The sequence below is a fragment of the Cryptomeria japonica genome, chromosome 7, assembly GCF_030272615.1.
Source record: "Cryptomeria japonica chromosome 7, Sugi_1.0, whole genome shotgun sequence".
Taxonomy (NCBI): domain Eukaryota; kingdom Viridiplantae; phylum Streptophyta; class Pinopsida; order Cupressales; family Cupressaceae; genus Cryptomeria; species Cryptomeria japonica.
In genome coordinates this window covers 320,798,499-320,825,005 of record NC_081411.1, presented here as the reverse complement: position 1 = coordinate 320,825,005, position 26,507 = coordinate 320,798,499, and the positions used below count along the sequence as shown (strand labels likewise).

At 35.9% G+C, this 26,507-nt stretch overlaps 1 pseudogene; it reads right to left on the bottom strand.

The window, feature by feature from the left end:
- Positions 1 to 11,121: 11,121 nt before the first annotated feature.
- LOC131051550 (probable glutathione S-transferase) lies at positions 11,122 to 12,257 on the bottom strand (annotated as a pseudogene).
- Between the last annotated feature and the right edge of the window lie 14,250 nt (positions 12,258 to 26,507).

The following is a 26,507-nucleotide window of genomic DNA, read 5'->3' as shown; positions in this document are numbered from 1 at the left end:
TTTTTATCATGACTGGAAGCAAAAATTTAAAATACAATATGTACAAAGGTCCAACCTAGTCTCCAAGGTTCGGTTTTGCTTGGTTACCCATTGAGACCATGTGTTTCAACCCATTTTCTTCAAAACCCCAAGTTAGGGTAGTGAACTGGCAAAACTAAAAAGATTTTATTTGATAAACCAAAACACAATAAAAACCCTAACACAAAGAATTAAAAACCTTCATACAACCATGACACAAATTCCATTGAAAGTGCAGTATAGAAATAGTGCTCTGTACGGACTATTACAATAGATTTAGCTTAAAAAGCATGAAAACAGTCATATTTCATTAACTTCCTCTTGCTAATACCAAGCCAACCCATTTACAATGCTTGAAGTGTCCTTATATAGGCACACTCAAACCATTCCAACTATTATGGCATCTATAACTACCTTTTAGAGTGATTTTACAACTTTTCTCTCTTTTTGTCAAAATGTTGCTTGATAAGCATTAGCAATTTTTTACTCTTAGTGCATTTCTGACCTACAAGACAAATATCTTCCACCTAATCATTTGAAATGGTGTAAAATCAATAAATACACCTACTCCAATTCCTTCCTAGGCTTGTTACAATGTTTTTAACACATTTTCACTATAATGCCATTTTTGGCTTACACGCACTATGGGCCAAAACTGGAAAGAAAACTTGAGAAAAATTATCTAAACAACTCTAAGGTAAACCTAAACCATAATGAAACCTAAAACACAAACTTGAACTCTTAAAATATTCCATTATTAAATTCATGATCCCATCAGGATCAAACAAGCCAAAATTGTGAAGGTGCTCCTGCACTAGAGTCATTTTCATCATTCTTACAGAGATGGAGGAATTTAGCTAGCAGATGCTCTTGTGAAATTCCACAAAAACAAATGGTAGAGATGTTTACATAGAATGTCAACAGAAAAATTGGTTATGACTTGAGGAAAGCTTGTTTTTCCACCTTCAAAGACATCATTGAGAAAGGCTTGGCAACAGAGAAGGTCTTAATTGAGCAAGGATTCATTAAGATATTCAAAGAAAACAAAGAGGACTTTAAAGGAAAAGACAAGCCATGATTTTGGAACAAGAACAAGAACACATTAAATGATGGCATTGTCAATTCTAACACAGTGAGACCAAAAGTCATTCTTTCTGGATGAAGTTATACAAACAACCAAGTGAATACTCAAGAAACTTCAAAACCACGAAGGAAATACACCCCATTGGGAGAACCACTTGAATCAGTTTTCAAGAATTTAGTGGCAAACAAGATAATAACAATTCCAAACAATCCTCCATATGAGCCAAAGGTCAAACCAAATTGGTGGAATGATGATGAGTATTGCGAATATCATAAGAGAAAGGGACATAAAACAAGAAATTGCCATCGCTTGAAGAACATTATAAAGGATATTATTGATAGAGGTGACATTGAGATTCATGGACATACATCCAATCAAGAACATGAGATGTTTAAGGAACCATTCCCTAAACATGACAAGGGAAAAGCCAAAGCCATTGATGAGTAGACTAACTATACTAGAATGTCCTATAACTATGATTCAACTGTTAATCATATTTTGATGGACAATTATGTTTCTACCATTATCAAAAAGGATAAAACGCCTGAAAATTCTACCCAAAGACCCAAAGTTGTCCTAAAAGGCATTGGACCTTCTTCTGAATCTACCTCTGAATATAATGTCACAACCCATTGAGGTAAGGTCACTTTGCAAGGTGCTCTAGCTAAAACCACCTCTTCCTCATCAACCAAACCTGACTATGATATGGTAGAACAATTAGGGAGGATGCATCTCCATCCTTGAGCTTTTACGCATATCCTCCGCACATAAGACTATTCTTGACAAAACTTTGAGAGACACTTTCGTCCCCACTGATCTGAATGTGAACCAGTTTCAAGCCATGGTGGGATACCTTTCTGTTCTACATTCTCTTACATTCACTGAAGTTGATGACACATCTATAAGCCAATCACATAATGCACCTTTACATATTGAATCCTTCCTACATAAATTTCAAATAAAACAAGTCTTGATAGATGGAGGAGCTAGTCTCAATATATGTACTTTTAACACAATAATACAATTGAGATATTCAGATAAAGTCATGAATTCTATAAACAAAATTACCATCAAGGCCTATGATGATGAAGAGCGTTCATCCAAAGGTACAGTCACTTTACCTCTTAGAGTAGGGCTGGTTACGAAGGATGTGGTATGTCAAGTCCTTGATCTAGATCTCACATACAACATACTCTTGGGATGCCCATGGATTCATGAAATGAGAGTTTTTCCCTCAACATATCATCGATGTATCAAGTTCGCACACAATGGAGTTGAAGTGACCATCAAAGATGATCCAAACCCATTCATATATTGAAACAATAGGCGACCTAGATTAGAAATAACAATTCCAGTTAATAGAGAAGCAACTCCATCCTCGACATATGTGGATCTAGAATACCTCAAAGATTCTACATCAAAGCAAACAAAGATCAAAGAAAAGTTCAAGGTTAAAGACATGGGATGTGGTGAGTATATATTTCATGTTGATCAATTCTCACTATCTCCTAAGGTATTCAGTCGATCGGAACAACCTACAAACAAGTTGCAATGCCAAAGAATTGGGTGTGAACCACCTAGTGTTGTGGCTACTAAGTTTGAATGCAAATCTTCTCTAGTGGTCCAAGAAGCTCTTGATATCAATAGTCCTCAGAGTGGTTCCAACAAAGAATCTATTGAGCGTATCGCCAACCCTCTTGAGAACTCATATAGCCTTAGCATTTCATCCACTCATTCCATTTCCACTTTTCTCATAGACTTGGATCAACAACAATTAGAAAAGCCCTTACTAATTGGGGATCAAAAATCAAGCTATGAAAAGAAAAATTCAAATTCAAAAATAAAGAAAAGTCCTTTAGTACAATTCAAAATCAAAAGCTACTGGACTCTGCAAAAATCAAAGTCAAGGATAAAAATCCTATGAAATAAAAAAAGAAAGAGTTGATATCCCCTAATATCAAAATAACTAGGGGCAAAAGTTCTACAATTTCAAATCAAAAAGAATACTCATTGATCCTAAGTCTCCATCATGCTATCCTACTTTCACTTCTTTTCGCAATCACAAGCCTTCATAACTCATCCACTTGTTCTGCACATCCTTTCCCTTCTAGTGATACATCATGGACCTTTAATGGAACTTACTTGAAGGACTTTGTTATCAGGGATGCACAAACTTATTTAGGGGACACGAATACAGGCCTGTGTAGTCCACACACTAGTAATTCTATCTCAGTTCCTTTATCAAGGAAGACAATCACTCAAGCTACACATCATTCAGTCAAGGAAAGACACAAATACAATCATAACATAAAGCCTCATACATTTGAGGTGGGTGACTTAGTTCTCAAGGAAAATCCTAAAAATCAGCAAGACAGAGAGAAGAAGGGTAAGTTCGAACCAAATTGGCTTGGTCCTTACATCATTATAGCCGCATATGGATCTGGTGCATATCATCTATCAACCCCAGAGGGAGAACCTTTGGAGGATCCTATCAATAGCATGCACCTTTGCACATTTTACACATAGCTCTTTCGAGTATCCTAATGCAAAAATACAAAAAAAATAAAATTTAAAAAATACAAAAAAAATTAAAAAAATTAAAAAATACAAAAAAATTGAAAAATCCCCAAAAAAGTAAAGAGAAATAAATCCGTCCAAAGGTGAAAACCACTTCAGTGGAACCCTGGGAAGTACCATGGTGAAAACCGAGTCACCAGCACTGTCTGTAGAGACATTGCTCCTCCCTCCTTCAGGATTCAATCTCATCCCGTCACTTTGCACACACTCACAACCTATCCATCCATAATAAACTTACCCATTCCCATCGTGGCTTGTTATTGATCTACCTAAGATTTATTATCCATTCATAATAAACCTTCCTTTTCCCCCCTTTCCATCCATAATAAATCAGCTCCTATCTATGGCTAAGGCAAATCCTACGTCTAGTGATGGGTGTGGAACTAAGAGCATCACATGTTCCAAGGAGTACAGTTTTCTTCAGTCTTTCCATGCACAATCCACAATAAAGCAACACTAGCATCATAGCTTCGCAATAAAAGTTCCTTCTTATCCATAATAAAGTATCAATTTCATTGATTCGGTCAGTTTCAAATCAGACACAGTGGCATCAATGGGCTTCAACAAATCAAATCTTTCAACAGACTCAGACAACATTATGGTTCAGTGTTATCTATCCTTTTGGGAAAGTAAACATTGTGACCACAATCAAATAGACATATACAAGTGACAAGAGACACTAAACTTGAGGACTATAGTGGATGTTGGTGTCAAGTCTTGGTTTTCTTTTGATTTTATCTTTTGGTGACATGTCTTTTATCTTTTCCGAGATGTCTTTGACTAGAGATTCTATATCTAGGATGTCTTTGACTCGAAAGGCAAGGATGGGGTATCGTCATCTATTTTTCTTTGTTGTTTGTGGATTGTCTCTTAGTAATTTTATGACTTGTCCAAGGATATGAGGACATTGTGAGTCTAGTATGAACTGGGGCATTCCTTGTTTGTGACTATCTGATCTCCATGCAAACAAGTACAATGATTTTTTGGGTCAAACATATACCTCGATTTTCATAACCTTTTTTCCATAATAAAGCTCAATGATGATAATAGCACAAGAATCTCTTTCACTTCCATATCTTCTATCTTCCATCCCTCTTTCTTGATTGACCTCCATCATCCTTCTTGAGTCTGTGTAGCCTGCTATCACATGACTACATATAATGACATGCCAAAAATATTTATACTTCATGTAGTTTGCACCTGCATTACCACATATTAGCATTTCATACATATAGATATCACAATTACATCACATCCTGCACACAACACATGTTAGCACATTTTACATTTTTCATCATGTAAATAGTTATTTGCATTATCATATTCATCTGCATTTCATACATTCACATTTGCATAACATTTAAAATATAAAAGAATAAATACATTGTGTTCCATCATGTACATATTTGCATCCATATCATAATCATCACATAGAATCAACATCACATAGGTACACATGCATATAGCTTCCGCAATGATGAATCATCTCATATATATACATCAAAATCACAAGTGTCATGATACAATTATGTCAAAATACATATGGCTACAATCACCCGAAGGTATCTACATCATCATGCCAAAATGGTACAAAAATGATACATAGGGAACCCTCTAAGGCTATGATGAACTCCCTCCCTCGGAGCTAGCTAGCCTCGATGGAGTCTGAGCCCTAGAAGGACTTGCCCCAGGATCATCTCTCATGTCCCCTCTATCTGGTGGTGGTGGAGGATCCATGACCCCACTGCTAGACGCCTATCTCTTGTCTCTCCCTCCAAAGGTTATCGTTGTCTATGATGGTCTCTGGAAGCTCCTAGCCCGATGATTTGGTGGCACCACTCCATAGTACCAATAAGATATATCCTCCCCTGCCCGCACAACATAGGCATATTCGGCCCTTGTATCCTCTACTGCCTGCCTCCCTGCCCTAAGTGTTGTCTTAACCTCTATATAGCATTGAATAGCCTGATCCCTCTCCCACTCAGTGTCCCTCAGTTGTCTCCTGAGCCTAGCCATATCCCTCTCTAGATCTTGGATCTTATCTGCCTATCCCTGGCAGATATCCCTCAAGTATATTAGCTCAACCTCCTCGTCTCTCCCCTCACCCTATCCCTATGGCTACTCCTGTGGCTTCTCCTGTCCTTGTACCTATTCGGGGACCTGTGCTGCTGGCACCTATAACGACAATCCACCTCTACCCCTCACTACATGCATATGTCTCTCCTCTCCACCCTCTCTCCTCTGAGCCACTCTCCTCTCTACCACTACACCTCACCTCTACCATCTCCATTATCATCTACATCACCTCCATCATCTCCCTTTATCGACTCCTCTAGACCGTCAACCGTGGAAATGGATGCTCTCCCCAATATGCAATGTACTTTGCATCCACCCCTGCATCCACTACATCTACCCATATGTCCCAAGGCATGGGAACCATCTCTAGCATCTGTGTCACAGCCTAATCATTAGACAATAATGGCCCCAAATGCAACTGGTCCCTCCCTATTTGTGCATACATCCCTGAACCCCATGGTATTTGTTGTATCCTCCATAACTGCCTGCATAACCTGTCAATCAACTACCAATTAAGAACATATGGTGTCATCCCTATTAGATACCTTCTTGTGAATACATATGGCAACTCCACTGTGTCATCCTCCCACTCCTCACAGTCTAAGTAAGGCCTCCATACCACACTATCTACCTCATCCATAACCCTATGCAAATACTCTAGCCTCCCAATTTGTGGCTGAGAAGTAATCATATCATACAAGTGTACATAGTTACACCCATTTCCCTTGCCTCTAAAATGTATCTGTCATGTCACTGGAAGATGCTCATATACCCATACCTGCAACAATGTCACTCCGCACCCAAATCCTGTTGATCCGTGATACACAAACTGATGCAGCTCATAATAGAAGTGTGCCAGCAGACATGGTCCCCATGTAAACCTGGTATGCTCAGTCACCAATGTCTCCAGTGTCCTCCCCCATCCCACCGCCAACCCTCGTGTCACCCTATCCAGATAGAGGAACCCATTGATAAATCTTGCCAGCACCACCGGTAGTACTAATCCTATCGCTGTCATGGTGTCCCAAGCCACATGTCCTGACCTCATCTCAAGTCCAACATCTTGGAACACTCATCTCAGTGCATCCGTGTCTCCCTCTCAATCGTAAGGAACCAACTCCCCAATGATCAGTATCCTCGATATCTTATACATATCCTCTAAGGTGACTATCATCTCACCCATTGGCAAATGAAACGTACATGTCTTTGAGTTCCATCTCTCAGCCAATGCAGTCAACAATCCCATGTTCGCTCAAAACTTAGGCACATACATAATATATCACAATCCCATAGCCTCAACTGCTACTCTATCCTCGAATGTCAGCTCTACTTGCGAACTTTGAGTCGAAGGAAATCTCTCCCATGACTCGAGCATTAGTAGGTCCTCTTGTAGTCAAGCAAATCAATTGTGTCAATCCTAGTGGTACTCCCTGTTTATCACAAAGTGCTGCTTTTTATCCTAGTGCTTATATCTATCATATGGCACTCTATCCTAGTGGTACTCCGTGTTCATCAAAAAGTGCTTCTTTTTATCCTAGTGCTTATATCTATCATATGGCACTCTATCCTAGTGGTACTCCCTATTCATCACAAAGTGCTTCTTTTTATCCTAGTGCTTATATCTATCATATGACACTCTATCCTAGTAGCATTCCCTGTTCATCACAAAGTGTTACTTTTATCCTATCTTTTTGGGCACCTACTTGAGTGTATCCTCTTGAGTAGCTTATCCAATTGACAATGTATGTTCTATCATAGAATTGTCAATTTCGGCCTAATCCAATTGACAACGTATGTTCTATCATAGAATTGTCAATTTCTATGCTACTCCATGTTCATCACAAAGTGCCTCGATCTATCCTATCCTAGGGCCTCTACTTGAGTGTATCCTCTTGAATAGTTTCCTGATTGGCAACGTATGTTCTATCATAGAATTGTCAATCCTAGCCCTATTTGTTACCCTAGTCTTCCTTAGAGGACTTGCTTGAGTGTATCCTCTCAGCAGCTTACCCAATCGACAACGTATGTTTATAATAGAACTACTGATGTGACCTTGAAGACATAAACATGCATTCATAACACAGATGTGCCTGCCCTACACAAACACACCTGCAATGCATAGATGCACTCACATTGCACACAGACGCTACTGAAATCATAGATGCGCATGGCACCAAAGCAAATGCGCCTAGCCTACCCAAACGTACCTAGCACCAATGCAGATGCGCCTTGGCATTTTTTCCCCCCGTTTGACATTTTTTTTGCAACTTACCTAGAGTTCATTTATTACCCTAGCTAGCATGCATTTATGATAACAATTAATGCAACAAGGTATAAGGAGGTTTTGTGGTACTTACTAGCTCTCCTGCATCTGCTGGCCTCTGATATCGGTGCACGCGATCGAATCTATGCACCAATGCCATTGCTGCTGACTGCTCTCTGTTCTCTCTGCACTCTGATCTCTTAGGTGTGTGGATGACAATTTGGATGTTTTCCCTCGTAGTCTATCTTATAGACTACCCTAGCCCTAGTCTCCTGTGTCAGTCTTCTTTATCCCATGACTTTGTCACTCTATCCTATCTTGTCATTTCTTTCTAGCCCTTCTCTCTTATCGAAAGAATGTCTCTGATCTTTTCAAACATTTTCATCCAATCTCTCGAAGGGGCATATCATTCCCATCTTGGGGCAACTTTGTATCAGTTCATCTTATCTTTTTTGAAACAACACAACAAGCTACATTGTCTCAAAAAGGGGCAAAATTTAGACACCTAAAATTGTCCTGTCCAATTAAATAAATACTTTTATTTATTTAATTATTTTATCATAATTCTTCTATTAATTAAATAAATCTTTATTTATTTCATTAATTCATTTATCCTCTTATAGCCTTATTTCTCATTTAAATAAATTTATTTATTTATTTAAATTGTCCTTTCCTAAATTAAATAAATACTTTTATTTATTTAATTGATCCCACTTCTTCTATTAATTAAATAGATCTTTATTTATTTGATTAATTCATTAGCCTTTTCTACCCATGACACATGTCATTCATCTCTTAATTCCTACACTACCTACCTTCTCATTATTTTATTATTTCCTCTACCTACCCTCTAATCCTAGCCGACCATCTATCTTTTACACCTCTCAATATTATCCCTCCATTTCTTATAGTTTCTTCTATATAATCTAGGATACTCTCTTTCATTATCAACCCTATTAAACTACTAGCACTCCTGGACTAGCATTCGAACTTTCATATGTGATCTAGCTATCAACAACATTTCTATTTTTTGTTGAGCTCTTGTGCACACATAAAAATCTGAGAGCAAATATATCAAGCAAGATCAATGGAGATAGGAAGAATGGAGATCCAAACCCTATTGCACATGTGATGGTATCATCTTTGTGATTTCATTGATTTGTATTGTCTTAGGTAATCTTCATATGTTATGGTGGATCTTTGTTGTTGTTGGGCTAGGGTTTGTGGTGAAATTCATTTAGTCTTTCAATATTGTTATTTCCATTTTTACAATAAACAGATATATTTGGTAAAACAATTAGAACTTGATAAAAAATATTTTAGTAGCTAAGTGTTATGTTGTATTTTTAATTAATGTGATATTTATATTTTGAAGAAATTAGATTTCGTTCATTTTCTTATAAATTCTTCCCTTTCTCTTTTTAAGATCAATCATTTTCATAAGGTCAATGAAGTAGGTAAATGGTACATTCCTCTATTTTTTAAAATTGGCACAAATGGTTATTCTTTTGGTAATCTAAGTGCTATAGTGATTATTAGAGTAAAGAAAAATAATATTTGTATAGTAAATTATTTTTGTTATACTACAAAGTTTAGTGCTAATAATCAAATGGAAGTTCTAAAAATTATTATCAATGTGAAATTGATTGGAAGTAAATAATTTGGGAGATGTGTTTCATTATTTCTATCTCACTTTAATGTAATGGAAGGTCTCATGAATCTTCTTATACATTGGCATATTTTGTGGAGTAGTTTCTTCAACTCTTATAAAAAAATTGATTCTATCTCTTTTCTCATATTTCTAGATAATGAAATGGTTTTGTCGATTGTTTTTTCAAATGTGCCCATAATATTAATTGTTCAAGGAATGTGACTAATTTTAAATCCTTGTTTTTTACTAAATATTCATATTTTGTTCTTCTCTATCACAATGATTTAGTTTGATAACTCTATTCTCTTTTTTATTTGGATGTTATTTTTTACCATTTTTCATATTATTTGTATTCCTAGAGATGGCGGGCTTATACAATCCTCCTTTAACTTTTATCCTTTGGGATTTGTTTCTAGTTACTTTTACTGAAAAAGGGTTGGGTAATTTTTACGGATATTAAATTGATATTAAAATTTATATCTTTTTGCTCAAAAAAGAAAGAAAAAATTAAGAATTATTTGAGAAAATGGTAAAATAAAAGACACAATTCAATTCCAACTATGTAAGTGAATAAATTATGTTTAATGGGGAAGAACTATGCTTCAATGTTTAAATTGGACCCTAATTTACCTAACTTACACTTGTTTGTAACTATCTAGAAATTATATCTACTATATGTATAATTTAGGCTGATTATACATTTTAAAATTCTAATCAAACCATGTTACACCAATCAACTTTTAATAAAACAAATCATATAACTAGATTAAACATATGTATAATTGAAATTATTTATGTTTACAAATACCAAAAAAAAGTTAGTGAGGGCTGGTGTGTGGGGGAATGATAATCTTAATATAATAGCATACATGAATATTAGAAAAAGATCAAAAAGATCAAATCGAATATTGGTTTTTCTTTTCAAGTTTGAAAGATCAACAAGATTATTGATTTAAATTCATATTTGTTCCCAATATTAGAAAAAGTAACTACATTAGAACCTTGCATAATATTTTTTTTCCTTTCCTCTCAGTACAATCCGTTAACATTTCTACAAGTTATAAATTGGTCCTAGTTTATTTTGAAAGAGCCAGGAAATCGATTTTTACTTAAATCATATATAATGTATAACTGCCTTTAGAGTGGCATAGACTAATAAGCAGATAAGTTGAATCTCCAAATGAGTGCTTCCCTTCATCGTAACTGCATGGTTTGAATTATTTAATCGTAGAACTTAATGGAAAAAAAGTAAAGCGCAAAAAAGGAAACCAAGTATCCAGAATAAGGAATACCGAGTATATTATCATTATGGTAGTGACATAGAATCACATAAATATTTAAGAAGCCATAAAACGAATCACATTTTCCTTCCATACAAATATATCCTACTGAAAATAGTATGATTTTTTATTGATGTTGAACAGTTCAACAGTAAATTCAAGAATGCAACGGTCTTACAGAAGTTAGCTACTTAAAGGAACAACTTAACAAATACAGTCTATTGGGAACAAATCACTTGCATTTTAATCTACCACAAATTTCTTCCTGACTTGGAAGACCCTCTCCAGAAGGCGATCAAAGGAGGGAAGAATTTTCTTGACGCTCTCCCTCTCCATACATCTCTTATCCCATGCATCAACTAATGGATATTCAGTTTCAAACGGTATCTTGAAATTTCCAATGGTTTAAAAAATATGGAACCAGGACACATAGGGGGCTAAGGCAATATCCAGAAACCCGAAATCCTTCCCTCCGAAGAAGGGCAGAGATCCTCCTACTGACATTTCTTTCAATGCGCCTTCTAGAAATTGCAGGTTCTCCAGCATCTCACGCTTGGCCTGCTCTTGAGCCTCATCTTTGGATTTCACTATACGAAACCCTGAGTCAAAAAACTGCGAAAACATGGAACGCATGTATTAGAGCTTTTAAATCTCGGCCAGCTACTTGAAAATGTGCTTATCCAATAAAATGCTCATGCCAACTACAACTGTCAAACCGTTACCTTCTTATCAGCGAAATCAGCCCAGAAAAGGGCAAGGGCACGATCAAATGGCGAAACCTGCTTGGAGTCCCATGTCTCGTCAATGTACTGGAGAATTATGAGAGACTCGCATATGGGCTTCTCATTGTGAATGAGGACAGGGATTTTTTTGTGCACGGGATTCACTTGCAGGAGGAGGTCGCTCTTATTCGAGAGGTCCTCTTCTTGGTATTCATATTTCACGCCAATCTCTTCAAGGGCAATCAAGACGCGCAGACCGAATGGACTAAGCCATGTGCTGAGCACCTTCACTTGTTCCATGTCAAATCATACGCAACACAATGTTCAGACGAGTAATGTTTGCTTGGTGTTTATGTTTTGGCATTGGAGTGTACATATTTATAAGGAGAACAACGCCGTCAACATTGATGGTGATTCCACGCTGCGCCCCACTGGGAATTATGGTGGCGTAGGCACCTACGTATGCATTCTTCTGACGTTGGCCCTTACGAAACAACGTCCATGTCAAAGAGAAGTATTTGACCACGCATTCGACTGATGCATATTTTTCATGGCGCAGGGTGCGGGCCACGAAAAGCCATGGACAATATTTTAAACAAGCACAAGGGTGCTTTTGTACTTAATGCAATATTCAATAACTATGGGTAGTTGCAGTAATTTTAGTGAGTTTGTCACGAGTGTTTCTTAACGAGAGCAAGGCTTAGTAGTCGTGTGGAATTCAATTGTTTTTATGGCGATTGTATTTATAGTATTCAATCGAAGCTATTTTGGTTCTAAAACGGACCTTTCGTACAGCGTGATAGCGACGTGTTGGTCAATCGCAGCCGTTTATGGCAAAATCGATGGTGTAAAATGCACGACTAACACCTGTGTTAGTCAATCCGTACTGCTGTTTTGGAGCCAAAATAGATGCATCCATTGTATTTTGTCTTATTACACATCTATATTATATATTCAAAATAATTAAGCTAAATATAAGTAAAAAATAAAGCAAATATTGGTCTAAGATGAGTCCACATTTGAATGCATAAGAACCTATGAATGTTATATGAAAAAACAAAAATACATTCATTAATAGCTGAAATAACTAATATTTTGTTTTAAATAAAATATTATAACTATTTAATTTAGGTGTGTCATTTATAAACTAAAATGTTCATCTAAGCAAGTATTGTTGTCATAGTGAAAATATATGTGTTATGATGTGTACAACTATTGAAGTAGCAATGTCTGCAATCGAGTATTTAATATTAATATTTTTTTCTATAGAAAATATAAAAGATGAGTCCAATAAATGCTTTGAAATTTCTCATGAAATATGAAAAATCGTTAAAAAAAATCAAAAAATGTCTAAAAACAAGGTTTGTAACAAATTCTAGACAGGAGGTAACAATAGGGAAATAGACAACCCTTGATGGAACATTAGAAAACAAGAAAAAGAAGACCTAATCCCCTAGGGATTGAGCTCCTCTCTATTTAGGTGAGTAGGGAGCTTTTGTCACATCTTCTAATGATAATACTTTCGTGGAATGTTCAAGGCTTGAATAGCCCGATAAAATAGCATATGCTTAGGTGCAAGCTAGTTGAACAAAAGGTTGATATTCTTTTGATACAAGAAACCAAAATGAACAAGGAGAATTTTCAGAAGGCCATTAACTCCTTTTGGTCCTTTGTCACCTTTCTTAATAGTGACTTTGACGGTGCTTCGGGGGGCATAGTTACCCTCTAGAATCCCACCCTTTTTGAAGGTACTTTGGCTTCCTCTGAAAAAAAAAGTTGTCTGATTGTTAAAATGAAGGACCTCAATTCCAATCTCCAATGGTATTTGATTACTGTTTATGCTCTGAATGCTCGCTCTACTCGTGCTAGATTATGGAACCTCCTTAGAAATCATATTGAGAACAAATCTGATGATTTATGGATGGTTGCTGTAGATTTTAACTCCCCTCTTTTCCCCTGTAAGAAAGTTGTTGGGAATGAGGACTTCTCGAGTAGTATGGTTGATCTGGCTGAGTTTATCTCCTCTTCTGGGTTGTTGAATATCCCTCTTAATGGGTCTAAGTTCATTTGGACTAATAGAAGACAACGGAATCATCTGATTCAGGTTAGGCTAGATAGAGTGTTGATCTCTTCTAACTGGAACTATCTTGACTCCTTCTCTCTATAGTCTTCTCCTAGATCGAGGTCTGAGCACAATGCTATCCTTTTAAAGTTGGATGAGCCAGGAATCCATAAACTCTACCCTTTTAGGTATTAGATGATGTGGGCACAACATAAGGACTTTAAAGATCTTGTTGATAAATGGTGGAACACTCAGGTTTTGGGCACTCCTATGTTCAAAATCGCTCAAAAGCTCAAAATCCTAAAAGAGAAGGTTAAAGGCTAGAATCAATGTTCCCTTGGTAATATCTTTGAACGAAAAAAGAGAATCATAAGTGGTCTGAGTGTGATTCAAAATAAAATGGAAGAGAAAACTACTAAGGAGGAAAAGTTTAAAGAGGAAATGGACTTGAGAAACCAATGGATCCTATTTAATAGAAAAGAAGAGGTTTCTTGAAAACATAAATCAAGGATACAATGGCTCAAGGAGGGGGACAAGAAAACTAAATTCTTCCACCAATCGACCCTGAAACATAGAAGCCAGAATAGAATAAGGAACCTTCTAAGACAAGATGGATCCACGGTGGACAATGAAGATGATATGGTTGCTCTATTCATAGAATCTCTAAGCCTAATCAATCCCATGAACCATAGAAACTACCAGGACCTGAGCAATATTCTTGATATTATTCTAGAAATTATTGGGGAAGCAGATATTCTTGAACTTAATAAACGAGTCACTATGCGGGAGGTGAAGACTATGTTGTTTTCCTTTGCCCCTTGCAAGGCTCCTGGTTTGGACGAGTTCTCTCTGGAATTTCTTTCAAGACTACTAGGATATTGTGGGAGGTGATATCTTCAATGCAGTCAGAGATTTCTTCAGAATAGGTAAACTACTTGAACAAATAAATGCTACTTTTTTAGCTCTGATTTTGAAAAATGATAATTTTGTGTCAGCTAAATATTTTAGACCTATTAGTCTGTGCAACACTATTTACAAGATTATCTCAAATGTGATGGTCAATAGAATAAAACCCCTATTGGATAAGATAATCTTTGGTAATCAGAAAGGATTTGTGGAAGGAAGACATATCCTCGATGCAGTTATTGTGGCACATGAACTTGTTCATCCTATGGAAAACAACAAAAGACCTTCTATGGCCTTAAAACTGGATATTTCGAAGGTTTATGATTGTGTGTCTTGGAATTTCCTCCTTCAAGTCCTCAGGAGATTCGGGTTCAAAGGTAAATTATAGAACAATGTGTTTGTACTCTGAAATTCTTTATTCTCCTTAACAATTGTCCTAAGGGCTATTTCTCTTGTGAAAAAGCATTGAGACAAGGAGATCCCCTCTCCCCTTATCTCTTTATTATTGTTGTTGAAGTGCTGAGAAGCAACATAGAAAAACTTAGAAGGGAGGGCTCCCTTGAAGGTTTCAAAGCTACTTCTACCCTACACCCCATTACACACCAATAGTTTGTGGATGACACCATAATATTTGGAGAAGCTTATGTCTCAGAGGCCAAGCAATGGAAAAAAAACTTAGAAAATTATGCCCAAATCTCAGGATAGCATATAAAATTTGTTAAAAGCAAACTGTTCTTTATGAATGTCAATCCTCGTCTTAAAGAAAAATAGCCTCTATCCTTGGTTATCAGTCTTCTAACCTCTCAGACTCCTATCTTAGGCTTCCCCTCATCTCCAAGCACTCTTCTTTGAACTTTTGGGATGGCATACTCGAAAGGTTCTAAGAGAAATTGGCTGGCTGGAAAGGAAAGCTACTTAGTATTGCAAGAAAATTTCAACTTGTGAAATCTTGCTTGCAAAACCTTCTGATCTACTTCCTCTCTCTGTTCAAAATACTCGGTACTGTGGTTGAAAAGATAGAGAGGGTTCAAAAAACATTTCTATGGTCAGGCACTGAAGAAAAAAAAAAATTCCTTGGTCACTTGGGAAAAAGTTTGTAAACCTTTGAAGTTTGGGGGGTTGGGTATAAGGAAGATCAAGGCCTCTTAACAAAGCTTTACTTACCAAAATTGGCTGGCAGTTAACTGAAGAGCAAAAATATTTGACAAGCATCATGAAATCTAAATACTTCCCAAATCAAATCTCGGACAAGTTTTTCAATTGAATTGATCTCCCTATTGGTTCCACTATTTAGAATAATGTTGCTAAAACTAGAAACAACATTAAAAGAAATGGTAAGATGATAATAGGGAATGGTAAAAAGACTACCTTATGGAAGGACACTTGGTTCCATAGTCTGGCCCTGAACCACCTCACTCAATTCAGAAATATCAATTAATTCTTTAGCAGTCATTGTGGGGAGAATGTCCATGATTACATTTATTTGGAACAAGGATTGTGCTTCTTGGAAAGACTTGAACAAAATTATTTTCACATGTTTGGATGTTCATCCTACCATAAAAAATCAGCTTCTTCTCAATGTTTTTAAACTCTCTGCTCTTGTGCCTAATTTCTCTCTCTACTCTCCTCATGTGGAGGATGAGTGGATATGTAATTCTAATGCCTTAGGGACTTTCACAGTCAAGTTGTTTTACCAAAACATGGATGAAGAAATTGTTGATAATTTCAACTAGAAAGATGTCTAGATTAAGGTCCTTATCCCTAAAATCAATTGTTTCTGGTGGGGTGCATCTCATGGAAGGATCCTAACTACTGATAATGTGAATAGATGTATGCTCTCTTTTGTTAATATATGCAAGCTATGCCACAAGGAAATGGAAAGTATTGAGCACATATTCTTACACTGTACTTATGCCCAAGAGAGTTAGGAAGAGGTTTTGAAAAAAATTAAAACTAGCTAGACTCAACTTAGAACTATGAAAGATTTCATAGAAGTTTGGAATTTATCTCCCTACTCTCATCTGGTGGTGAAAAGCATCGAGCACCAAAACCCCCCTTTCCTAGCCTAGAATATATGGAAGGAGCGGAACAATAGGGTCTTCAGGAGGAGAAAAGAGAAGCAATAGGACTCTTGCCATCATTATAACACAACAAATTAAGGAAAATGTTAATGTTGAGCCCCCTAGATCATCCAAATCTATCCCATCCTTCTTGGAGCTCCGACTAAGACAGGTCTAGGGAATTCAACACAATTTTTTAGAGATAAACTGGTAGAAAATGTTACTAAGAAAAAACTGCATTTGGATGCCTCCTGAACCGGGTTGGATTAAATTTAACTTTGACAGCTATTCTAAATGTAACCCTAGTATTTCAAGGGAAAGAATTTTAATTAGAGATCACAATGGTAAGATGTTATAGGGATATGGCTCCAACTTAGGGATTACTACCAACAATAATGTTAAGTCTCTGCAGCTTAGATGGGACTCTTAAGGCTGCAAATTATCTTGCAGAAATGTGTCATCCTCGAAGGAGACTCGAAATTAATCATCGATTGTCTTAACAGTTCTATCTATCTGTCATGGAAAATCGAAGGAATGATAAACAAAAATTAAAAGCATCATGTCGTCATTTGATAAAATTAAGATTCAACATGTCTATAGGGAGGGCAATAGGATGGCAGACCTAATTGCTAGTCATAGACTGGGCAATCTCAACTGACATGTTTTCAAATTTGAAAATAGCTCTAGAGAGATAAAAGAAAGCCTTGCACGGGAAAGAAGGAAGTGATTGTATTTTTTTGCAAAGAATATGCGACCAATGATCCTATTGAAGGAAGTTTTGAATTATCTTTTGATGACCACCATTTTTCAAAAAATTTAAAGTAAGGTGGGCCCCTATGTTAATATTTGTAGGGTGAAGATGAATTGGCATCCTTGTCTCCTGGTTCTCTCTCCAGCTAGATGATGTAGGTGGTTGATGACTTGGACCCAAACTTTCTCGAGGCTCATACGGAAGTGAAGTATATTGATTGCATATGGATTAAGAGAGATGGAATCTTAATTAGAAAGACTGGTGAAGCCCTAGATTTTTGAGCTGCCTTTACGGGAAATGATTTCAAATGGCACCACACATGTAAGGAACTTAAAGCAAGTAAAGTTAGAAAAGATAAGATTAGATTAAAAGCATTTCTTTATGAAGAAACTCTAAACTGCATAAACTTAGTTGTTTACCTAGTCGCTTTCATAGAATTTTGGTATGCTCTATTCATACAATATCCAAAATTAGAGGGCTCTCAAGCACATTGAGCCTAGCAAATGTAAGGGGCTTCTCGATAATAATGAAATCTAGGAATTGTTCCAAGAGGCTTGTTTTACCCCCTTCTTATCGGCATTAAAAGGTTACAACAAGAAACTTTTTGCTAGATTCTGTAAAACCTAGCAAAATGTCATGGTCACGGTTGGCAAAATTTATTTTACTATGACGTCGGAGTACATTGTAGAGGTAACGGGTGTGTTGAATGACGGTGAAAGAGTGGAAATGAAAATCTCAGGATATTATAAGGGTTTCATGAAGTATTTCTTCAAAAAAGGGGAGATGCTTGTGCCTTTCCAGAATGGGTATGACCATTTGTCTTTACCCAAACCCTTTCCCATTATTAGTTACCATGTTATGAAATATTTTACCTTAGAAGGTAGATACCCTACTATGCATGGGTATCATTTCCCTATCCTAAACCATATTAGGCACCATGAGAGAATTAATATGTCATTTTTCCTATTCTCGTCTTTACAAACATGCAACCAAAATGGGGCTAATCCGCCACTCCACCAAGCCCTGATATATATGTTTACAAATTCACAATGGGTCACTCGCTCACCTTTAGTTGTCTTGCCTCTTCATCTGGTAGTGAAGGTAGCTCTAAAAAGATTTCAAGAAAACCCCCCAAAGTGTTGCTTGCAGACACCATAACCCAAGAATCCCCCAACTCTTCTATCTTAGTGAAATCTATAGCTAAACAATCTGTGGCTATTCTTGAAAAACATTCCCTTGAGTTGGCCCTTCTTGATGTTAATGTCGACAAAAGAAACACAAAACCCCTAAAAACATTCTGAAAAAAGAAAAGAAAACTTGTAGTGAGTTGGCTGGGAAAAGTATAACCATAGCCTTGGACCTACACAATTACAAAGAGGAAGGAGAAAAACCGGCTAAGTAGGAGAAGATTGAGAGTAGCTCGGGTGAGAGAAGGTCGGCAAGACTGTGTGATAAAGAAAGGAGAGAAATTAATAAGGGAGAGGAAAACCCTGCTAAGGCCAATTTGTAGGAACTCTATGACCTGGAGGAATAAGAAGATTTGAAAGATAATTTGGATGATGAGGACTTTCAAGTGGAAGAGGATAAGCCAAAAGAAAACCCTAATGAAGAAATGGAAGAAGAAGACGAAGGAAAATATGAGAGTAGCAAAATGAAAAGTGAACCTGACTCCCCGATCAAAAGCCCTGTTCATCCCAATATATCTGAGGATGAGGAAATGGTTCCGTGTTCCCCTACTTCGCCTGTTCATGATGGTAATAGTAACATGAAAGTGCATCTACAAGACCTGAGAGAGAAAATGTCTACCTTGGAACAAAAAAATGAAGAGTGGGACAAAAAAATCCAAAGACTATGTGACATAGTTAATTCTCTCTGTTGCATCACTGATGGTGTGATGAAAAGTGTTGTTAAGGGAACTATGTTTGGGTATGGAAAACTTAAGAAAAGTAAAAAGAAAATGGCTAAACAAGGAGAAAAGGAGCTGAACAAGGAAGTGGAAGCGGACCACAAGGACACTTGGGACCACAACCTAAAAAGACTCAAAAGGGATTGAAACATGCTCAAGAAAGAGTAGTTGTTCCTTTTTTCCATTCCTTCTTTTTGTTTTTGTTGATTATGTTATGTTCATGGTGGATTTACTGGGTTTGCGTACCCATTAAGATAAAATTTACGTTTTATGGTTATGTTAAGACTTTTAATTCTATTCTTACTGATGATATGAACACTAAAGATGTTAGGTTTAGGATTACTACTAATAGGTATACATGGTCTGTTTTGTTCAATAGCTAGAAGATAGTTAGAACGTGTAGAAACAGATATAGGGTTATGAAGGTGTTTGATTACTTTTGAAGGGGGACCTTTTTTGGTGTCCAACTGGTTTCTTTGTGATGTAATTTTGTCACCTTTTCTCCGGTCCAGGGCCATCTCCCTACTAATCTAATAAAAAATAAATTCATGTTATAGAATGTGTTCTCTAGTAGAACCAAGTGCTATTATGATTTAGAAGTAGGAGTATATCTCTTTCTAAAAAAAGGAGACAGGATCCTTAAAGCATTCTATTTTCAGTTTTACCTTTTGCACAAATAATGAAGCATAAAAGAAATCCTTCATCCATAATATCCTCCTAGTGAGATCTTAAAAAAAAAAATAGTTCCAAATATTTTAAGACTCAAGATTAGTTATTAAGTAAATTAAGGTAGAAATAATTGTCAAGAATGCAATAGTGAGGCATACTAGTGTTAGGTAATAGGATCTCTTACAAAATTATCAGGTGTGGAATATCAAGGTGATTCCAAAAGCTTAAACAATCAAAGTGGAACAAATGGCTCGTATTAGATTTCAATTTGATGTTATGAAATACCCTCTTATAAGTAAGTATGATGTTAAAATGGTCATTATATTTACAATCCCAAACAATAAAGATCATTGCAAAGTATTTTAAAGATAGATTTTTCGTTCCTTTTTATAAACAAAATTTGGAAAACTCACTAATTAACATCAACTAAAAATTCAAGAGACATATGAATAAAAAACATTGCTACTTAAATTAAATTAATTGTTAACATGATCTAGCTACTAACCTCCTAGCATTATTCTAATGTTGTTCCTTGTGTAACAATGTCCATGTCAAGGAGAATATTTGACCATACAATCCATTGAGGTGTATTCTCAATTGCAAATAGTGGGGTCAATGGAAAGCCATAGATAATATTTTAGATAGGCACATCGATACTTTTGTACTTAGTGCAATATTCAACGATAACATGCAATTGCAATCTTCAGAGTGTATTTGCCACAAGTGTTTTTTATCCTAAGGGCTGCTTAGTAGTTGTGCAAATCTCCATTGTCATTATGGTGTATTTTTTTAGAATATTTAGTCTTATTATATACACACACAGGATATATTATACATAATTGAGCTAAATGTAAATAAAAAATTCTAATTATATTAAACTAGGAGAGGCCTAAACTAATACATAACTACTAAAGCGAAGAAACAAGGGGTATCACAAGGAGTGACAACCCCAAACTAGAGAGCCAACTAAAAAAGCATAACGAAATCCAGTTAACGCCCAGAGTTAAACATGAAAAAGTTAGACTAAGAAAATAATAGAAGATAAAAACAAAAAGTAAACAAAAATAACTCCCACCAAAGACAAAAGGTAATAGTCTACTTGGTGGGGGCCTTTTCAATTTTCTAGTCCTAACTGAATACTTTCACTATCTTAGAGAAGGAGAGACTCTTGTTTGAACCATTTCCTAATGAAATAGCAGGGGACTCTGGTGTAGCTTGCACTCTCTACACTCATGACTCTATCATAGTAGTAGGAGACAAATCCATGTGTTTTTCCTTATTCGCATGTCTTTTGTATCACAGTAGTAGGAGACAAATCCATGTGTCGTTTCTTATTAATATGTGTTTTGTCAATTTCCTCCTAAATAGCCTAAAGAGTGGCTAAAGTATTCTTTGGAATTTCTTTATTTCGGGTCACCATCTCCTTCATCTTTCTTTTGAGGGTCATCTAGTTGTCCTAAAGCTCCTGAATTACCTTCACTATCTCCATCTTATCATCCTTTTAGTCCATCCTCTCTTTGAGCCCCCTTAAATTTTTCTTCCATCCCTTCCCACTTCTGAAGTTTGTCTGCCAAATCATTTACTACTATGCAAGCCCTTTGATCCTTTTCATCCATTCAAAAACTAGAATCTCTTATGTTCATCTTAGCAAGAGCCTCAATCCTATTAATTTTTTTGTTCCCCAAATTGATTTGCCCAAGAAGCCATTGAATAATGGCTTCCTATTTGTTTTAGGCATCACAAAAGCTTGTTGACCTTATCAAGAAAGGCTAGAAAATCCCCTTTCCTTAGGGAGTTAGCAGGAGAGGGGAGAGGGAATCCAAATGAAGAGGTGGAAGGGGCCGCAAATTTTTTATTAGGGTTGTACAATGTTCACTCCGGCCTAGTAGACTACGAGGAAAAAGAGTCCTCAAAAACATCCTCCTCTACCTTCAACTCTTCAACAATGCTTTTCATAGTGGGAGGGTTAGTGGGTTCTTTCTTTTAGCTGACCTATCAGGGTTAACTTGGGTAATTCACCTTTGATATTTAGAGTAGAAATGATGGTTTCTCTTTTTGGGTTATCCAAAAGTTTGACAAATAAGGTGGGATTAGGGAAGAGGGGTTACTAGTTAGTCCACTAGTGGGGATCATATTTAGATGAAAATTATATAGATGTAAACTAAATCCCTGGTATAGGGGAAGGACATTTTTTGATTTATCACATACCATAGACACAAAGATGGATAGAAATGCTAGTAAGGGAAGTTCATATTCACACCATACTTGAGATCATTGAGCATAGGGAAGAGCTAAGAGTGGAACCGTTTGAATCTCTAGTCTAGTGTAAAGTACTCCGTAAGGAGCAACAAAACATCTTTCCAAACCCCAATAAAATCATCTCTTTTGAACCCACTTTGCAGGCAGGCAAATTTGTTCCGTATCTTTAATAAACTCATATAATCTACCTCGTAGTTACCCTTAGGGTTTCTTAGGGGAGGTTGTGCCTTCCATAATGAGACCAATTGTAGTAATAATTGTTTCCATGGACACCATTAACATTACGCACCCCACTTTAAGTTTTCCCTCGTCCTCTTGGATTGGGAAAACTGCTCAGACAAAGAAGGGTTAAATCCCTACATGCCCTAAATGTATAAGTAGGGGAAAGTTGTTAGAGAACAGTGGATCATATTTGAGAATCACAGAAGATTGTTGCAGTTAGAAGACATGCATTTCTAAACTCAATAGAAATGTGAAAAAAGATTGTGAGATCTAGATAAATTATGAAGCTACAATAAGTATATCAACACTATCATCTAAATTCAAATTGTTTGTTTCAATGGGAAAGTCAGGTAAAAAGATGAAAAAAGAAAATGCAAGTTTAATGTGTGAGAAGGATGTCTTGAAAGAAGAATTGTTGAAAGTTAAAAAGTGTAATTCAGAATTGATAAAAACTATAAAGTAGTTGAGAAAAGATAGTTATGAGAAATTATGTGAAAATGATATTCTTTTAAAATAAAATAGAGAATTGAAGGAAAAAATAAAGTTGTTTGACAAAGTCAGAAAGAAGAATGAAGATTTGGAAGAACAGTTAAAGTTGTTGGAAAATGAAAATGATAGTCTAAGGTTGAAGCCTCTTGTACATGATGCCACATGTGATACAAGTGGTTTGTGTCCTTTGGTTGATATGGATGATGTATCAAAAGTTTTTGTAGGTGAAGATTGTGAAGATGTGTTTGTATGTGTAGGTGCAAGTTGTGATATTAAAAACAAAGGTCATTCTGAAAATAATATTGATTGGAAGATGATGCAAAAAATGGGATATAAAGGAAGAGGACTAGGAAAGCATGGGAAACGAATTCAAGAGCCCATTTAGCCAATTATGAGACCAAAGTATGAAGGTCTAGGACATGACAAGAAAGATAGATCTGAAGTTTCTAGTATTGCAAGTTCAAAAAAATCAATTGAAAGAATTTAGTGTTTGCATTGTCATTGAGAAGGACATAAAGCAAAGAATTGTTGGGATCTTCACCCGTGTTCAATTTGTAGGTTAAAGAATCATTGTGAAAGGTCATGTTGGAATGAAGAAAGAAATGGACAATCTAAAAAAGGTTTTATGCAGATTGATTATGGTTGGATTGATGGATCTTGATGGCAAAAGTAACGAATATGTTCAGAAGGTTGTATAAGCTGAAGTGCACATGTGAATAAAGAAAGTAATAAATCAAGGTTTTAATGTTCAAGTCAAAGGAGAGTATTGTCTAGCAAGATGTCTACAAAAAGCGAACAAGAATCAAGATATTGAGCAATTGCCGTACTAAAGGGAGAAGCCAAATGAATGACATTACTATCAAGAATTGGATTTGAAGATCAACAGATCTAGAGTTGGTTTCAAGATATCAAGCAAGAGAAGGTTTGAGAAAGTCTGAAGACAAAGAATGAGATAGAAGAATACAACAGTCAAGGAATTGTACATGTAGTAGCATTTGAAGTCAAAATTAAGGGGGAGTGTTTGAGTGTAATTTCTTCCTTACCACCGTATACGATCAATTAAACACCCAGTTTCACCGTAAGCTTCATTGCCACCATGAGCATGCAGTCACCACCGTTTATAGTTCATTCAAACTGCACTTTGCTACAATCAGTCTTCTATCCATGCATGCATGCATGGTAGAACAGTTAGTTTAGTGTCCACCACGGTCAAAGATATGCAATTAATAGTTTAGCATGTTATTGCCCACCATCGGTGCTAATAAATTAGTTTGCATTTAATTATTTCTTCATGCAGATTTCGTAAGAATTCAAAAACTATTTGTTGGATCCTCTATTAATAGAGGCAGTTGTAATTCATTTTGTGGTGGAGGTTTTAATAAATAAAAAAAAATCTTTGTGTCGTAGCATGTGTATTTTCTGTTATGCTCTGTTATTTTTATCTCCTCCTTCTTCATTATGGTGGCGCAAGCACCTACTTATGCATTCCTCTAACGTTGGACCTTATGTAACAACGTGGTTATTTAACCATGCAATGAATTGAGGCGTATTTTCCATTATGAAGGGTGTTTAAACAGGCACAGGGGTACTTAATGCAATATTCAAAGACAATGGGTTGTTGCAGTCATGCTAGCGAGTTTCTCAGAAGTGTTTTTTAACACAGGGCAATAGTTAGTAATTGTGTACCTATAATCTTTAGTTTAATTATATATTTATATTATATAATGTGAATAATTATGTTAAATATAAGTAAACTAGTATTTGTATCAAAAGGACGCATAATGGTTATGTACATAGTAAGATATGCATTAATTTCTTTTTGTGAGAAGAACATAATTATTACCACATTAAAATTGTATGTCATTATAGCAACCTTGGATGTCATCTCTGTTGACATGTTGAACAAATGATCAATACATCATGCATATGTGCCATGTCCCCTCTATAAGCTCAGTCACCTATTTTTTTAACACTTATCCAATATTTTACCATCCAATGTCCAAAGGGGACCATTTTAGGTTGTTCCTATTCCTAAAAGGAAGGGAAGTAAAATTAGAGAGTGAATCAACCATTTGCCATTTTTGGCTATGAGCTAGTCTAGGGATGAAGGTGTTTGAGCACTACTAAATGCTGAGAGTGGGGGGTGAATTAAAATCAACTAAAACTGATCAAATCAAAATAATTGAAACACGATATCTTCTCAAACCAATGTGTAGGAAAGTAAATAGTACAAACAGTAAATGCATCCACCCCAGAACACAAAGATTTTTATGTGTAAAACCCAAATTAGGAAAAACTATGGTAAAAATCAACCTCACAATATATATTAACTATTTACAATGTTTGTGGTGACCACACAAAGTGCTAATTGTTCCGGATTTGCAAACTAAGATGCACAACCTTAGTCAAGATACAAATGAAGACTTGCTCAATTGAAGATCACTTCTTCAGGGAAAGATACAAACAACTATCTAGATACAATATGAGAAAAAATAATTTGAACTATAAGAATAAAAGCATCTATCAAAATGCAGATAATAGTTCACATTCTAAGAACTCATCTACCCGATCTATAACACTCCTGGATCTATGTCTATCCACTGCTTACTTCCAATTTGTACAATATATATCTTCCTATCTCAGCATCATATTTCACACATATCACCCAAAAATTTAGACATATATATACCAACCAAATAAAAAACACTCATTATCAAGTTAACCTAGTAAAGATGTAATGTGTGTTTTACCACCAAACCAAAAACAATCGATTATACTAGTGCAGAATGCACAAAAAAATATAGAGACCTTAATAATGTTGACTTAATCATTTAAAAATGTTCTATCCATTTCACACATAACCACATATCCAATAAATTATTTTAGAGGTAGGTTACACACTAACCCTTAATCTAGACCAAAATAAATTATTCATATATTTCAAAAACACATATAGTGATAACCTTATTTGACCTTTTCAACATTTGGATAACATCTAACATAGATATATGTAAATTGTACTTAACTGGGCCAAACTGAATACCACGGGAATACTTACGGACCTAGGAGGGCTGACATTAATGACAAGCTAAGGGTATATTTGCAATAATATCCCCCTTTGTAATTGATAGAAACATTTTTATGGAAACAAAAAAACAAAACTCCAAAAATTTGCCCAAAAACTCTCTACCTTTGACAACAATAAAACAAACTTTCTCTGCATGTTGATCCAAAAAAGTATTTATGTATGATTGAAGGATTTTTGTATTTGACTATTTCAAGACAAGACATTATTCAGGCTATTTGTTTGGTTGCTAGATATAAATCTAATCTTATGCAATCTCATGATAAATAAGTGGAGAGGATATTCTGATATGTAAAAGGAACTCTAGATTTTGGATTGTGGTAAAAGAAGGATGGTTATTTCACTCTAAAATAATATATAGATGTTGATAGGACCACATATGCTAAAGACAGGAGGAGTACAAGTGGTCGTGCATTTTTCCTGGGAG